The sequence below is a fragment of the Panthera onca genome, chromosome X (assembly GCF_046562875.1).
Source record: "Panthera onca isolate mPanOnc1 chromosome X, mPanOnc1 haplotype 2, whole genome shotgun sequence".
Lineage (NCBI taxonomy): Eukaryota > Metazoa > Chordata > Mammalia > Carnivora > Felidae > Panthera > Panthera onca.
Genome location: NC_138357.1, coordinates 16,330,277 through 16,347,885, shown reverse-complemented (window position 1 = coordinate 16,347,885; position 17,609 = coordinate 16,330,277).

Sequence of the window (17,609 nt, the reverse complement as noted above, 5' to 3'; positions counted from 1 at the left end):
GGGAGGAAGAGGAGGATGAGGGGAAGGAAATTTGGTTCAAGAACCGTGAGATCAACCAAGGCCTCTAATAGCGGGAAGGAACTCTTGCTGTATTTATTTTGAAACCTCGGTTTTTCTTGTGCATAAACGTGTTTAAAAAGTTATGTTCTGGGGAAAGACGTATTGACCTTTTATAATTACTATTATAATTCAGCTACTAAAATTTTTAAAAAATTATTTCTTTGGAGAGAGAGAGAGAGAGAGAGAGAGGATCCCAAGCAGGCCCAGTGCCGGCAGCACAAAGCCTGAGAAGGGGCTTGAACTCACGAACCATGAGATCGTGATCTGAGGCAAAACCAAGAGCAGGATGCCTAACTGACTTAGCCACCCAGGTGCTCCAGCTGTTTAAAAAATTTTAAAACCACAGTTCTGGATTTATCAGTAAAACACCGTCTTTGCCTTCCCAATTGGGGAGTACACCTGAAGCCAGGGACCCAAATGGTGCAGCCGAAGGTTAGAGTCTAGAGGCCAAGGCGAGTGCAGGCAGCCATGAGGACAAGAGAAATTCTTACCACTTAGGTCAGGTTATTTATTTTAAAAAATTTTTTTCGGTTTATTTTGAAAGACTGAGAGAGAGAGAAAGAGAGAGAGAGGGAGAGCATGGGGTAGAGGCAGAGAGAGAGGGAGAGAGACTTCCAAGCCAGCTCCGGCGTGACACAGTGCAGAGCCCTACGTGGGGCTTGAACTCATGAACCGTGAGATCATGACCTGAGCTGAAATCAAGAGTCGGACGCCCAATGGACTGAGCCACTCAGGCGCCCCTAAGTCAGGTTTTAAACGTGAGAAAGGACAAAGAGCTGCCAAGGTACTCAGAAAAAAAAAAAAAGACATACCTAATTAATATTTTATTTTTGATCAACAGATTTAATGGGTATTGCATTCAAAGTTTCGGTACTCATAAAACTGTAATACAAGGATATACTTTTTGATGAAAAGTTGAACTTGGTGTAGAAGTCTGGTTCTAGCTCCAAGGGAAAATCTTCTCCCTTTCCCCATTATCTCGTGGCAGAGGGTGCAAATTACAAGAGCAGAGATGAAATTTGGACAGGGAAATTAACAGGTGGAAAGAATGTTTCCTAGTTTACGAGGAACAACTAAAAATTAACTTTTGCTGAACCAATGATATTAATGCATCTAAAGAAATAATATGTAGACAACAGTATGAGAGAGAAAGAGATTCTATCTGTGCATGTGCAGCATTGTCTAAGGGAGAGACAAACTGAATCTCATATAATATTAAGTGGAATACCGGATTTCAACCTGTCTACACAAGAGCATCCATTGCCTTTTTGGAGGTATGATTGACATAACATTATATTAGTTTCAGTGTACCATTGTCTTTAATTGTAGTGCACACACATAGAAAAATGAACGGCAGGGGTACTTGGCTGGCTTAGTTGGAAAAGCATGTGGCTCTTGATCTCAAGGTCGTGAGTTCAAGCCCCAAGTTGGGTGTAGAGGATACTTAAATAAATAAACTTGAAAAAAAAGAAAAAATGAATGGTAGAAAACACACAAAATATATTCATAGTGGTTATGACAGTAAGCAATTTTTATTTTCTTCTGTATAATTTTCTGTATCTTCTCAGTTCTCTACAGAACTTGTAAAACTTTTACAACGTAAAACATAAAGTTAATGTAAAGGCCTATTAATTTTTTTAATGTTTATTATTTTTGAAAGAGAGAGAGAGAGAGAGAGCAAGAGCGGGGGAGGGGTGGGCAGAGAGAGAGAGGGAGACACAGAATCGGAAGCAGGCTCCAGGCTCCGAGCTGTCAGCGCAGAGTCCAACGCAGGGCTTGAACCCACGAACCAGGAGATCGTGACCTGAGCTGAAGTCGGACGCTTAACCGACTGAGCCACCCAGGTGCCCCTAATGTCAAGGCCTATTATGTGAACAATGAAAAAGACAAGTATGGCTAAAGTTCTCCGGATCCTTGAAGGCCGTGTTGCTGGCCAAACCCTGCAGATTCCCTAATCCCAAAGATGCCCCAGGAAAGAGCCAACGTAGTACTGAGTCTCTAAGTAGTTAAATTTCCTGGTAAACTGGCCCGAAGTGTAAGTGACATGAAAGGACACCTCTTGTCCTTGAGCTTAAAGGAATTTAGGCTAGAGGTAGGCCTGCCTTTTTCTCCTTGGCCTACTCTGATTTCCTCTTTGGGTGAGGTCAAGGGTGCCTGCCCATCACAGGAGGTGACCCTGGTCTGTCTTGTCATAACAGCCACATGAGATGCAGGGGTTAAAAGGATACAGAGAGAACCTGCATCACACTGAAAAGCTGGCTTCAATCCTGTTCTAAAATCCCTTTACTATTTTCAGAAAAACTCCAACTCCCAGTAGGGGAGGGGAAAGGCAAAAGCAGGGGCTCGAAGACTTTGGTGACAATCCCAGTACACACATACCACACACTGTCTCACACACACACACACACACACACACACACACACACACACACATACACACACACACACACACACACCTAAAACAAAACATTCGTAAACAATACCTTATAATCAAGGCCGGCTTCCCAGGCATGTGGCTAGCACAGTAGCACAGAGGTCCATGCTCAGAAGGACCCCCACACTTGGTTTAATGTTCTGCTGTTGCTGTCTTGAAATTCTTTGTAATTTTATTTTTGAACTTGTGTTTTGCAGGTGAAGTCGGGTGGAACAGTGGCGCCTGCCCATGCGCAGATGAAACTCGGGCAACATGCGTGTCTGCTGTCATTTCTCGCTGCTCGTTTGCCCACGGCTTTGCGGATGCCGCCACCCTCTCCCCCCCCCCCCCCGCTCCGGGGTGCCGCACTCCGGTGGGCCTGTGGTGCAGCGGGGTTCAGCAAGACTCCGGGCCAGGACAAAGTGAGAGCATCACATCTACAACTGAGTAAGGTGGTGGTGACAAACCAGAGGCCACACTTTTCCTTTTGAACCAGAGCTTGTTTCCAGCACAGAAAGAAGTCAGTGGCATTCTGAGAAGCATGGAGACCCAGGAACCCCAGCATACCCCAGTGAGTTACTTTCCTGTATTAACTAATCATTGATGCTGGAAATAATGACACAGGAGGCAAAGAGAAACCCACCCTTTCCCTTTCATCCATCCTTACTCATCGGGAAGCTGAAGGTAGAGACTGTTGGTGAAATAGACATGTATCAAGAAAGGAAATAACATTTTTTCCCTTGGGATGAGAATAGCACATCATGGTGTTGTACAACCAAAACGAGTATCATAATATATGTCAATTATATCCCAACAAACATTTAAAGAATGCGAAATAAAAATTTAGAAAATGAAGTGAAATCAAAACAGCTGAATGAGTTTTGTGAAGTGTGGTCACTATTCTGGTAAGAACTGAATACTTAGTATACGTGCATGCATGGTGATTCGGCCTGTTGGTTAGATGTTCTTACATTTACATTTTATTTTTTAATTTGAGAGAGAGAGTGTGTGTGAGCAAGCGGGAGGGAAGGGGCAGAGGGAGAGAGAGAATTTTTTTAATGTTTACTTATTTTTGAGAGGGGGGGAGAGGAGAAGAGAGAGAGGGGGACTGCAATCCGAAGCGGGCTCTGTACTGACAGCAGAGAGCCTGATGTGGGGCTCGAACTCACGAACCGCAAGATCGTGACCTTGGTTGAAGTCAGACGTTGAACCGCCTGAGCCATCCAGGTGCCCTGAGAGAGAGAGAGAGAGAGAGAGAGAGAGAATCTTAAGCAGGCTCCATGCTTGGTGCAGAACCCAGCGTGGGACTCTATCCCACACCCTGGGATGATGACCTGAACCCAAATGAAGAGTTGGACGCTTAACCAACCAAGCTGCCCAGGTGCCCCGTTACATTTGCATTTTATCTATCTATCTATCTATCTATCTATCTATCTATGCATCTATCTATATATTTATTTACATTTGCATTTTAACCTGGCATTGCAAAACATAAAAACGTATGGTAAAATTCATGTTAATGACCAAAGTTTTTGTTTCCTTAGGATGATAACAAATAGATAAAGAGCATGTAAAAATTCTGTGATAAGTCAAAACAAAGACTGCAGAAGAAGGGGAAAAGCTTTATATTTACATGCCTTTCATACCACCTTTGTCCCGCCTTTTGATGAGGAACCCCACATTTTCCATATTCTGCAGCCAGTCCTGCCTCTAATGTTGGGGGGGTGCTGGGATGCTTTCTGCTCTGGTCTTCTCTATTTGTTCTTAAACGCTGTTCATGAGCCACTAAATTGATTTTATGACCCTGAAAGCATTGTGATGGGCAGTTGGAAGAACACTGCCCTAGAAGTTAGAGTGCATGGTTACCATTTCCCCAAACATTTTTCTCCTCCACTAAAGCAAAAAGCTTAACAGCCAGGCCTGGGGTCAATCAGAAGCAGTAACATCCTCCCTTGGGGGAGATAATCAGAGGTATCAGAAAAGTCCTGCCAGCACCTTCACAAGACTGCTTGATTAATTATTGCCATGGCTTCTAGAACCAATGAGATGGGTAATTTGCTCCCTCAAGGCCTTATAGTTATGTCTCTTTGATCTTACCCCAGAAGTCTCTGCAATCCATCAAAGTAATGCTTCAATTAAGTTTATCCCAAAGCCATTCCAGGTACTAGGTCAAGAAGTCACCCCCGATTCTACTTCCCATCTAAAATCATACACGACTCCATTATCTCAATAAGGTCATTGGACAGAATTATACAATGTGTGCCAGATATTAACATCCACAGAGGAAACTACATTTTTAACAAAACAAACACTATGGTGGTTCAGAGCATAAGCAGAGGAATCAATTAGACACAGATACTAATCCTAGTTCTTCCCCCTCTCTTGGGCACATGATGATCTTTCTGAGTTTTGATGACCTCATCTGTAAAATGGGGATATTAATACTTACCTCATAGTGTCGATATGAGGAGTAAATTAGTTAATGTTTGCAAAGTGCCTAATGACACTTAGTAAATGATAGCTGTTTTCAATTGTCTTTCCAACACAGAAATTTAAGTAAAATGATCAAAGTAAAGCTCCTTACATAGCTTTTATCTGGAATTGTTCAGTCCAGCCTAAAGGGTCTTTCTGGGGTGCCTGTTCTGTGGTTCTAAATGGGGGGTGACATTGCCCCACCAGGCGATGTTTGGCAATGTCAATGTCTGGAGACATCTTTGGTTGTCACTACTGTGGGGGAGGTGTTACTGACATTTAGTGGGTGCTGGTAAACTCCCTACTATGCACAGAATGCTCTCCCACTCCAACATACAACAAAGAATGACCCTATGCAAGATGTCAGTAGAGCCAAGGTTGAGAAATCTTGCTCTGGTTGAAGCCTGGACCATCTACAGCATCTAAAGGAAAGTGTATAGCTCCTTCAACACCTCAAACACTGGATTACTCCAACCTCTTATCTTCCAAAGTCTCCAGATCTAGCAGAATACACGGTGTAGTAGCAAAGGAAAATATCCCTGGTTATCTGAAAAAGTTATTAAAACACTAATCTTTTTTTCCAACTACATATCTATATGAGGCCTGATTCTCTTTACATCCTGTAACCAAAACAGCATATGGCAACCGACTGACCACAGAAGCCAATTTGAGAATCTAGCCATCTTTTATTATGCCAGACATTAAAGAGAGTTTAAAAAATGCAAGACAACACCACTTTTCTCACTAGTTCTTTCTGTTTTGGAAAGTGTAAGGTTTTGGGGGGAAAAAATTCATGTTGCCAGTTCTGAGAAATGCTTATCCTCAATACGAAATTAAAATAGCAAATGGGACACAGCCTTCATCACCTACTTGGATTCCTATCACAACTGTGAATCTTCTCCCTGCGAGGAAAGGTATTCTAAGTAAGAATCTAGCTGACGTTTCTCGTCCGGTTTCTAGGGATAGACACAACTGGAGTGAGAATCCATGGATTCCTGGAAAAAGTGTAACTGGAACTAAAGTAAGAACAGAAAACTATTCTCACTGACAAGGTTAGACGATGGTAAGGGAGGGAGCTGATGGATGGATGAGTAGATACTTTGAGGTAGAACGTGGTGAGGTAAACAAGTGAAAAGTGAATTGAAGCTGCGTCTTACCCCGTAACAAAACTTTAATGAAATTCAGACTGACAGCCACTGGGAAACTATTCAAATGCCCATCAGCAGAAGGATGGAGAAACCATTTGGGATGTATTCATACGATGGAATGCTACTCAGCAGTGACAAGGCATGTTCTGCTGATACACACAACACAATTTCAACAACATTATGATGAGTGGGGAAAAAAAGCCAGGCATGAAGGAATATATGCAGTATGATTCCATTTATAGAAAGCTAAAGAAAAGGCCAAAATAACTGATGGTGATATAATTTGGAATAGCGGGTACCTATGAGAGGGTACGCATCGACTGGAAATAGGCACGGGTTGGGGGGGCTCTCTGGGGTTACTTGGGTAATCGTAACATGGCTGTGTACGTCTTGCAAAGATCATAAGACTGGGCAGGCAAGATCTGTGCCTTCAACGGAATTAAATTGTGCCTCAGTGAAACAAATAAATTCAAGAACCAATGGCTCAATCGCATGTCAAAAGAATCTGTTGTGGGTCACTGATCTCTCCTGAGATGCCCTCCTTTCCAACTGGAGTGGTTGAAGTAAGGCTGTCACCACCCGTGGGCTGTTCTTGTGCAACTGAGACAATTCTCCCTCCCAGAGTATTTCTAGCCTTACACGTGTGTGCCCCTGTGTCCTAACACGGAGCTCTATGTGATTCCTCGCTTGCAGATACAGAAAGGACCAGAATGGGGAAAGGGCTCATTTCTCCAGCAAAAACATCCCACGCATCTACTCCTTCCTGCCTCCACTACTCCACCCAGAGTACCCTGGGATCCTCCCATGTGGACTCCCTCCTTCCAGTGGTGCCCCGCTACAATCCTTTGTCTACACAGCAGCTGGGTCAACCAGATCATACGTACCACTCCCCTGATCAAGCCTTCCAGTGGCTTCCTGCCATATCCAGGAAGAAATCCAAGCTCTTCCCTCTCTCCAACAAATCCCCGAATGAGCTCTTCCTGCCTTTTTCACTAGCCACTCTGCCACTTGCTACTGTGCTCTGCCCACCCTGGCTTTCTTTCACTTCAAAAGCACCAAGTTCTTTCCTGACTCTGGACAATCACCCAGGCCATGTCTTCTGCCCAGAGAGCTCGTCTCTGTCCTTCTTCTACTGACTAATTCACATATCCTACAAATCTGCTAGAATGTTGCTTCCTCAGAAAGGCCTTTTCTGATTCTCCAGTCTGTTCGATTTCCCTGTTATTCATTCACAGAGCACATCATGTTCTTTTCTTTCATGGAGCTTCTGGTGATTTATAGTTACATGTTTCCTAGTGTACTCATATGTTTATTGTGTAATATTCCCTACTAGAAGGCTGCTGCCTCCAGAGTGCAGTGCTCATTGGCCAATAAATATTGGGTGAATGAACGAATGCTCTCATTCTGCTAATGACCTTGAAAAGTCTTCTAATGGAATACTTTGGAAGCTGCTAGGAAGACTGGCCTAATGAAAACGACAAGGGAGCATTAGAAGTATTCCACGCAAAATAGAAAGAGCAGTCGTGCAACAATGAAGGACATCTGTTGTTTCAATGACTGCCCTAGGTGATTCTGAGGCAGATGGTCCTAAAATGAGACTCATGCTTTACTTGATGCTACAAATACTTCATTAGCACTGGGTGCTGGGGATACCGCCAAGAACAGGATAGATAGTCCCTGCCTCCATGGAGTCCACAGACCGAGAAGTACCACCCTAGCCTGATCACTTTGCTTCTTTCTGCTGTCTCCTATGTTAGACTACGTCCTGACCAGGTCATTGCCTTTCCTGTTTTCACTGTGTTTCCCAGCCATGGCTACACAGTGGGATTGTTTAGGGAGCCTTTAAAAATACTGATACTCTGGGCTCCCCTCCCCTAGATATTCGGTTTTAATTGTTCTGGTACGTGGTCCCGACAGGCAGATATTTTAAAGTTCCCAAGATGACTCTAATGTGTAGCCAAGGTTGAGATGCTGAACTAGAAAGAATAGTGCAAGACGCAACAAGGTTGGACATCTGGGATCTTCTCGGCCCTTGGCCGAGCACGTTAACCCTAACTAGAGGTTCTCATGTGTGGTCCTCTCATTGCCTGAATCTGCTGGGGAGTTTGTTGAATGCAAACTCCTAGATTCTACACCCAGAGTTGGAGATGAGACCCATGAACCTGTCTTACTGCACCGTACAGAACTTCCAGCGCTATGTTGAATGGCAGTGGTAAGCGCAGATATCCTTGCCTTGTTCCCGGTCTTAGGGGTGAAACATCCATTCTTTCCCCATGAAGCATGATGTTAGATGAAGGATTTTTGCAGATTTTTTTTTAAATCAAGTTAAGGAAGTTACCCTCTATTCTTATTTTTAATAGTGTTTTAAAAATTATAATTAGATGTTGAATTTTGTCAAATATTTTGTCTGCATGGATTGACATAATCATGTGATTTTCGGGGCACCTGGGTAGCTCAGTCAGTTGAGTGTCTGACTCCTGATTTTGGCTCAGGTCATGATCCCGGGGTCATTGGATTAAGGCCCGCTGAGCGTGGAGCCTGCTTAGGATTCTCTCTCTCTCTCTGTTGTCTCCTCTGCCTCTCTCCCTTGCTCGAGCTCTCTCTCTCTCTCCCTCTAAAATAAAAAAAAAAAATTAAATCATGTGGTTGGGGGTATTTGGGTGGCTCAGTCAGTTAAGTGTCCAGCTTCGGCTCAGGTCATGATCACAGGGTTCGTGAGTTGAGTGCTGCAACGGGCTCGCTGCTGTCAGTGCAGAACCCACTTTGGATCCTCTTTCCCCCTCTCTCTACCCCTGCCCCTCTGGTTCTCTCTCTCTCAAAGTAAATAAATAAAAACTTAAAAAAATCATGTGATTTTCTTGAGCCAGTTATTATCGTGGATTATATTGATTCATTTTTTAAAACTACAGAACCAGCCTTGCATCTCTGGAGTAAAACTCAATTGGTTATGTAGTAGAATTGTTATATTGATGGATTCTATTTGCTAATAGTTTCTTGAGGATTTTTGCATCTCGGTTCATGAGGAATATTAGTCTATACTTTTTGGTCGTTTTTTTGTTTTTGTTTTTGTTTTTGTTTTTGTTTTTGTTTTTTTGTTTTTTTTTTGTTTTTTTTTTTTTTAGTGTTCTGCTTGGTTTTGATATTAAAGTAAAACTGACCTCATGAAATGAAAAAGTGTTCCCCTCTTCTGGAAGATATGGTGGGTTATTGATGTTAATTGTCTGTTAAATGTTTGGTAAGATCCTTTAATGAAACCAACTGGGCCAGGAGATGTCTTTTTAGAGAGATTTAAAGTTATGAATTCAATTTCTTTCATTGTTGTAGTACTATTCAAATTATTTATGTCATATTGGGTGAGTTTTGGTAGTTTGTGCTTTTCAAGAATTGGTCCATTTTATCTAAGTTCTCAGATTTCCATGTGTAGAGTTATTTGTAGTATTTTCTTATTATTCTTTCAAGGGCTGCAGAGTCTGTAGTGATGTCCCCTGTTTTGCTCCTGATGTTAGTTGTTTGTGTCTTCTCTCTTTCTTTTCTTTTTCAGTCTTGCTAGAGCTTTGTAAATTTTATATACTTTTTCACAGAACCAGCTTCCCATTTCATTGATCTTATGTAATTTTTTTCTACTTTCAATTTTATTGATTTCTGCTTTTTTATTATTTTCATCCTTTTCCTGGCTTTGGATCTATTTTGCTCTTCTTTTTCTGAGTTCTTTAAGTTGGGGCTTAAATTACTGATTTGATCCTTTTCTTTTTTAAAAAATGTTTGTTTGATTGCTTGCTTGTTTGTTTATTTAGGGTGGGGAAGGGGCAGAGGGAGAGAGAGAGAGAGAGAGAGAAGGAGGGAGAGAGAATCCCAAGCAGGCTCCTCGCTGTCAGCACAGAATCCAATGTGGGGCTTGAACTCAGAAATTGTGAGATCATGACCTGAGCTGAAATCAAGAGTCAGACACTTAATCGACTGAGTCACCAAGGCGTCCCTGATTCTTTTCTTTTCTATTGTAAACATTTGGTGCCATAAATTTCCCCTCTAACACTGCTTTATCCGGGTCCCAGAAATTATATGTCAGATTTTAATTTTCATTCAGTTCAATGTATTTTTTTCATTTCCCTTGAAACTTCTTCTTTTGATCTCTGGATTATTTAGAAGTGTGTTCTATAGTTTCCAAGTGTTTTAAAATGTTTCTGTTAGCTTTCTCTTCCTAATTTCTAATTTGATCCCATTGTGGTCAGAGAACAAACTGTGTGCTTTCAATTCTTTTAAATCTGTTGAGGTTTGTTGTATGGCCCAGTGTATGGTCTCTCTTGGTATTATGTGTCACGGGGGCCTGGAAAGAATGTGCATTCCTCTGTTGTTGGATGGGATATTCTATAAATGTTGATTAGATCCTTTTGGTAGATGGTTTGGTTCCTCTGTATCTTTGCTGATTTTCTGCCTGGTTGTTCTATCAGTTGTTGAGAGCGAAGTGTTGATGTTTCAACTAAAATTGTGGATCTATTTTTCCTTTCAGTTCTGTCAAGTTTTGCCTCACAAACTCCTCAGCTCTGCCATTTGGTGCATACACATTCGGGATTCTTAGCAGATTGGCTCTTTTATCATTATGTAATGCTCCTCCTCTGTCCCTGATACTTTTCTCTGTTTTACAGTTCCTATCTTCCTGTAGGTTATTTGAATGTTTGTTTGTTTTTTTTTTTTTAGAATCCCATTTTGAGGTAAATATAGTGTTTTTTAGTGTATCTTCTTTTACAGCCTTTTAGTGGCTGCTCTGGGCATTATGCTTATAGAACTTATCACAGTCTACTGGTACCATCATTTTCCCAGTTTGGGTGACCGTAGAAAACATAATTGAGAGAACTGAAAAGGAGACACGTTTTCTAAATGGTGTTTGACAATTGAAGCAAAGACGAAAACACTACCTTGACCCGGTCGTCATTTATGAAGACAATTACATTATAAATGGGGGAAGGTAAAGGGAAGCAAAGTCTCTGCCTGGGGTGGCTCCCCATTACTGCTGTGTGGGGATGGTAATTCTGGCTCTTCGTATTGTCTCCACTGATACCCGCTCGGGTGGAAAAGGTTGGAAGGTTTTGTTGCTTACTTCTCACAGGGCCTTCACTGATATTCAGGAACTGTGGGTGGTGTGGGGTGACCTATATTCCGCTAGAGGTCCTGACCCCTCACTAGGCCTTTTCGACTCCACCCTGTCAGGGGGAGAAGACAGCTCTGGGACAGCCTCTTGGGGGTGGAGTATAGGCTCTGCACCGGGACCCCATGAGCATGGCTGGGTTGAGGCTTCAGGATTTTCCGTGGGGGTTGGCTAGAGTGGTTATTGTCTAAAAGATTTCCGTCTTGCTAGGCTGCCTCTCTCCTTGGTCTTTGGCTAGAGAGAGCTTGAAGCATTTTTGTCTGTGCCTTTTGGCACTTGGGGTTGCCAGCCTCTCCAGAACCCAGTCTGGAGAGACTTCACTGTTTAGTTCTTTGCATCCCGTGTTTTCTCCTCCACCTGCCTTTTTCTTCCCACCTTTAAGTGTCTTCTTGGGTTTATTTCATAAGTAATGTCCAGGGGTTTTAGCTGTACTTAGTGGGAGCACGAGGGGGAAGCACATCTACTCCATCCTTCTGGAAATGGAAGTCTACAGATATGTTTTGAAATTCTGAATTTGGGGGGATTTGAAGGTGACAGTGTGAGGCACGGTGATTCTCAGACTTGAGCCTGCATCAGAATTGCCTGGGTGCTCCTGGGTGGCTCAGTCGGTTAAGCAGCGGACTTCGGCTGAGGTCATGACCTCGCAGCTCGTGAGTTTGAGACCCGCGTCGGGCTCTGTGCTGACAGTTCAGAGCCTGGAGCCTGCTTCGGGTTCTGTGACTCCGTCACTCTCTTCCCCTATTCTGTTTGTGCTCGCTTTCATTCTCTCCCTCTCTCTCTCTCAAAAATAAGTAAACATTAAAAAAATTAAAAAAAAAAAAAAAAGAATTCCCTGGAGGGCTTGCTAAAAGCACGATTTGCTGCACACATTCCCCAGATATTAAGATTGGCTAAATGTGGGATGGGGTTTGGAAATGCGCCTGACAAGTCCGTGCCAATACTGCAGCTTCAGGGACTACATTTTAAGATCACTCCCTTAGGGATATCTCTGTAGTGATTCTCAACTCTGGCTTCTCCTTAGGCTAACCCAGTGAGTTCGATCTTTTTAAAACAAAAATGTTCAGCCACCACCTATCCCCCACCCCTCCGGTACTTTCTTTCCATTTGTCTGAGGTGAGCCCCGGAAATTTTGTAGCTTTAAAAGCTCCCCAGACCTTGTTCATAATAGCCAAAAAGTGCAAATAACCCCTACATACATCAACTGAAGAATGGAGAATCAAAATGTGTCATACCCACATAATGGAACAGTATTCAGCCATGGAAACGAATGAAGTACATTATGTAAAGTGAAAGAAGTCAGATGCAAAGGGCCACCCACATATTATGATTCCATTTATATGGCATGTCCAAAACAGGCAAATCCATAGAGGCAGAACTTAGATTAGTGGTGGCCAGGGCTGGTAGGATTGGGAGGAAATGGGAAGTGCCTGCTAATGGCCATGGGGTTTCCTTTTGGGCATGATAAAATGTTCTGGAATAAGACAGTGATGATGGTTGCATGATTTTGTGAAAATGCTAAATGCCACTGAAGGGCACTCTTGATTTTTTTATTTTTTAAATATAATTTATCATCAAACTGGCTTACAGACAACACCCAATGTTCATCCCAAGTGCCCTCCTCAATGCCCATCACCCATGAATGGCACTCTCCAAAACGATGCAGTTTATGGTATGTGAATTCTACCTTGATTAAAACAAATTCCTCCTAGGTGATATCCTGAATGGTCCAACAACTGGAACAACGCAGCATCATGCCTCACACTGAGTTACAAATGCTGCCAGGAGTCATGGAAATTTGTAAACGTCCAGGTGCAACATTTGTACTTTCTTTTTTTTTTCCAAAAAAAATTTTCAATGTTTATTTATTTTTGAGAGAGAGAGAGAGCAGGGGAGGGGCAGAGAGAAATGAAGAAATGACAGAGGGGCAGAGAGAGAGGGAGACACAGAATCCGAAGCAGGCTCCAGGCTCTGAGCTGTCAGCACAGAGCCTGACGTGGCGCTCGAACCCACGAACCGTGAGATCATGACCAGAGTCGAAGTCAGATGCTCAACAGACTGAGCCACCCAGGTGCCTCTAAGTATCTGTTCTTTTAAAATACCTGGAATGATTTTGACATGCAAGTAAGGTTGGGAAACACCATCTTTTGGGTTTTTTTTTTTTTCGAATAAAGATTTCTTTTTGATTAAAAGTTTTTGTTTTCTTTTTTTTAAACTGAAGTACAGTTAACACAGAATGTTACATTAGTTTCAGGTGCACAACATACTGATTGGACAAATCTATACATTATGCTGTGCTCACCACAATGAAAAAAAAAAAACAGCATCTTAAGTGAAGGGAAGCCACTGAAGGTTTATTCTCTTTTAATTGAGGATTGTTATTTTCCAAAATGTTTCATTGTTTCAGCAGCTTATTAGAATAGAGTTAATTTAATGAGAATTTTGATTTACCACACGTTTGCCAAAGAGCCATTCAGCGCCCTTACACGTGAGCTATGTTAAACAATGGGATACGGGCTGTGTATTTATAAAGCCCATTTGATGTTGAGTCTAATTATGTCTCTGTAGTCGGTTCCCACAGTTCGCAGAAGGGAATTGATGTCAACTGTAGATTTCTAACTGCTTGCTCATTGTTTCCCCGTCTTGTTCCTTTTTTCTTTTAGCCATGCGTAGCACGTTTCTAACATTTACATTATTTATGCAGTGTTTCTCAAAATGGAAAAGATCTTTCCTGACAGTATTAAACAGAATTGTTTTTAACTATAAGGGGGAAAAAATTAAAGCTCTCCACAGACTCGCCTACTTCCCAGAAGGAACTTCTGTTAATGCTGTGTTACATATACTTCAGACACTTTCTGCATGCACACAAAAGTGGAATTACACTGTGCCTTCTGTCTTTTCCCCTTACTTTGGAGAATACCTCCTGACAGTGCTTTCAAGAGCTACCTTGTCCATATTAATGACTGTATAGGGCAAAGATTAGCAAACCTTAATAGTACCCTGTTTTGGCTAAAGTGTTATGTGGATGACAATTGGTCCAACCCCATTAGGACAATCTTGCATTTCCTATCAATATTTAAATTGTCAGGGCGCTTGGGTAGCTCAGCAGGTTGAGCATCTGACTCTTGATTTCAGCTCAGGTCATGATCCCAGAGTTGTGGGATTGAGTCCTGCATGTGTGAGCATGGAGCCCACTCAGGATTCTCTCTCTTTCTCCCTCTGCCCCTCTCCCCCACCCTTGCACTCACGCTCTCTCGCTCTCTCTCTCTCTCTCTCTTAAAAAAACTGTAAAAAATATTTAAATTTTCCACACCTTACGATCCAGTGGTCACATTTCCAGGACTCCAACCACTTCTACAGAAATGGCACAAGGGCATCAGGACATTTGCACAACGGTACCCATTGCAGCACTAGTTGGTAGCAAAATGTAGAAACAACCAAATGTTTTTCAACAGGGAAATGGTTAAATAAATGATGGTGCAATATACTGTGTAACTCTTAAAATGAATGAAGCAGATCCGCATGTGCTGTCATGAAAAGAGAAGCAGGAAGTAATGTTAGGTAAAAAAGCAAAATTGCAAAAAAAAAAAAAAAAAAGCAAAATTGCAGAACATCATGTATGCTGTGATCTTAGTTTTGTAAAAAAAATGTTTCTGAAACATATCTATTGTGTATGTGTATATAACATATACATTTTTATACACACACACACCCCTAGAAAAATGTCTGCAATAGAACATAGCAAATGTTAACGGTAATTCTCTTTGGTGAGTGAGATGTTCATTTTTTAAAAAATACAAATTGTATTGTATTGCAACAAATCTAAATTGTAACAAATCTAAATTTATTACAATGAACAAGCAAAGTTTAATTTCTGTGTGTGTATGTGTATATATATATATGTACGCATATATATATATGTACGTATATATATATGGAATATATAAATTGCAGCTGGAACTGTACAATTCCATCTGGAAGTTGTGCTTTTGTGAAAGTTGGCAGTTCTGGAGACATTTGAACATGATTCAGGCAGGGCTTTAATCTGGAGAGAGACAAGCACCAAGAGAAAGGACCGATGGCAGACATACTCTATAGAGGAAAATCTACAGGACTTAATGACTAATTATATGCAAACTGAGAGCTCAGTCACTGAAAGAACCTGGGGATACCAGTTCCCTGGATAGGGAAGCTAAAGGAAGAATTTTAAAGGTGGTGCTATCGTCACTGCAGAGTCTAGACAAGTGTACCAGTTCTCTATTGCAGCAAAATAAGTTCCTCCAAAACTTGGTGACTTAAGATAACAATAATCATGTGGCATCTGTATGGTTTCTGTGGGCCAGGAATTCAGACTAGGCACAATGAGGAGAACTCGTTTCTGCCCCATGACATCTGTGCCCTCTGCTGGAAGATCCAGAATATGGGGGCTGGAATCATCTGATGTTTCTCTCACTCGAGTGTCTGAAGATTGATGCTGGTATCAACCAGAATGCCAACTTATGGCCTGTTCAGGTGGCCTGGCTTCCCCACAGCATGGTGGCTGAGTTCCAAGAATGAGCATCCTGACAGAAAGAGAGCAAGAGAGAAAGAAGGGCCCAGGTGGAAGCCATATTGCCTTTGTGACCTCGCTTTGGACGTCCCCCGGCACTGCCTCCACTGCATGCCATTGGCCAGTGCAGTCTCAAGCCCTTATCCCCAGATACAAGGGCAGGAAGAACAGACCTCACTTTGGGAAGAAAGTTAGCCACATGGTAAGAGCACATGAGCAAGATCCATAGGTGTGACTATCTTTGGAAAATACAATCTCTCACACCTACATCATACCTTAAGGTGAATTACACTATTAATGTCTCAATGGATTATCACTTTCAGAGAGATCTGTATTTAGCTAAGGACTCCAGTAGTCCCCTATGCCTTGGCCTAAATGAATAAGTCAGTGAATGTGGGGAGGCTATGTCACCAAAGTGGGAGGCATAATTTGAGGAAGAGTGCTGTAGTCTAATATAAAAGGCTTAATGTAAGAATAAAAAAGACTCAAAGGTCTTGAACACAGCATACAAGGTTCTCTATGATCTGGCTCTTGCCTAATTCTTGGGTTTAATATGGTTTAATCTTCCAATTATTCCTAGATTCATACCTTAAATACAAGGTAGGCCAAATTTCTAGAAGTTCATCAAACATACCATCTCAGGTCGGGTTCCCTAGAAGCAGAGCCTGAGACAAGGATCTGGGTGCTTGTAATTTACTGAGGGAGAGGTCCCAGGAAGAAGGGAATAAGGGATGTCCCCTGGAGCAGGGAACAGAGCTGGGGAAGGATGTGGTCCCATTTGGAGTCTAGCTTTGGCCAGATCCCAGATCCCTATGAAGGATGTTTGATACCACAAAGTGATGCCATTCTAAGGCAAGGGAACTGTGTCCATCAGTCATTGGCTGCAGGTTGGAGGAGGGGAGGCAGGCAGGCAGGCTGCCCACGTGGCATGGTGCCTGACCTCTGGACCAAGACAGCTCTCACACCTCAGGGCAATTTTCCGGAGAAGGGAGAGAACTTGTGAGCTTTTAGCAGCCCACATTTCACAGCAGCTGTGGGAACTTGGGGCAGGGCACCAGCAAGGGCCATCGTGCACGTTAATCTGTTTCAAGCCCTCAGACTCTGGCTCGTACTAGTCCTTTATCCTGGGATACGACTGCCTCTTGTTTTCTTCACTGGTATCACCTCCTCCAGGAGGCTTTCCCTGATAACTAGCTGACTACACCCTACCCTTCTGTGCTCACATAGAACCCTGTGAGACTCTCCCCAGAGCTCAGTATTTACCAGGTACTGAAAGTATCTGCTTACGTAACCAGACTTCCCCTACGGATAGACACTCACCAAGGCAGGAACCACATCAATTCATCTTTTTGCCCCAGGCGCTTGGCAGAGTGCCAGGTGAAGCAGGCCTAAATAAATAGCTGGTGAATTGAACACCAGGTAAGTGGCTTCTTAAGGTGGTGGTGCTCAGCCAGCCAGCCCTGCTGTCAAGAGCTTTTCCGTCCCCATGTAGTAGGACGGAGAGTGGGGAATCTAGTTAATATATTTGTGACAAATTAAGTGATTATGACAAATAAACTAGCTGAAGGGTTTCTCCCCACCCCTAAGTACAAACACTGTCCTAGTATTGTCACATTTAATTTTTAATTTTTTTTTACTCATTAAAAATTCTTTAAGTTTATTTATTTTGAGAGAAAGCGCGCGCTCGTGCACAGAGGAAGGGCAGAGAGAGAAAGAGAGAGAGAGAATCCCAAGTGGACTCCACACTGTCAGCACAGAGCCTGACGCGGGGCTCGATCCTACGAACCCGTGAGATCATGACCTGAGTTGGATGCTCAACCAACTGAG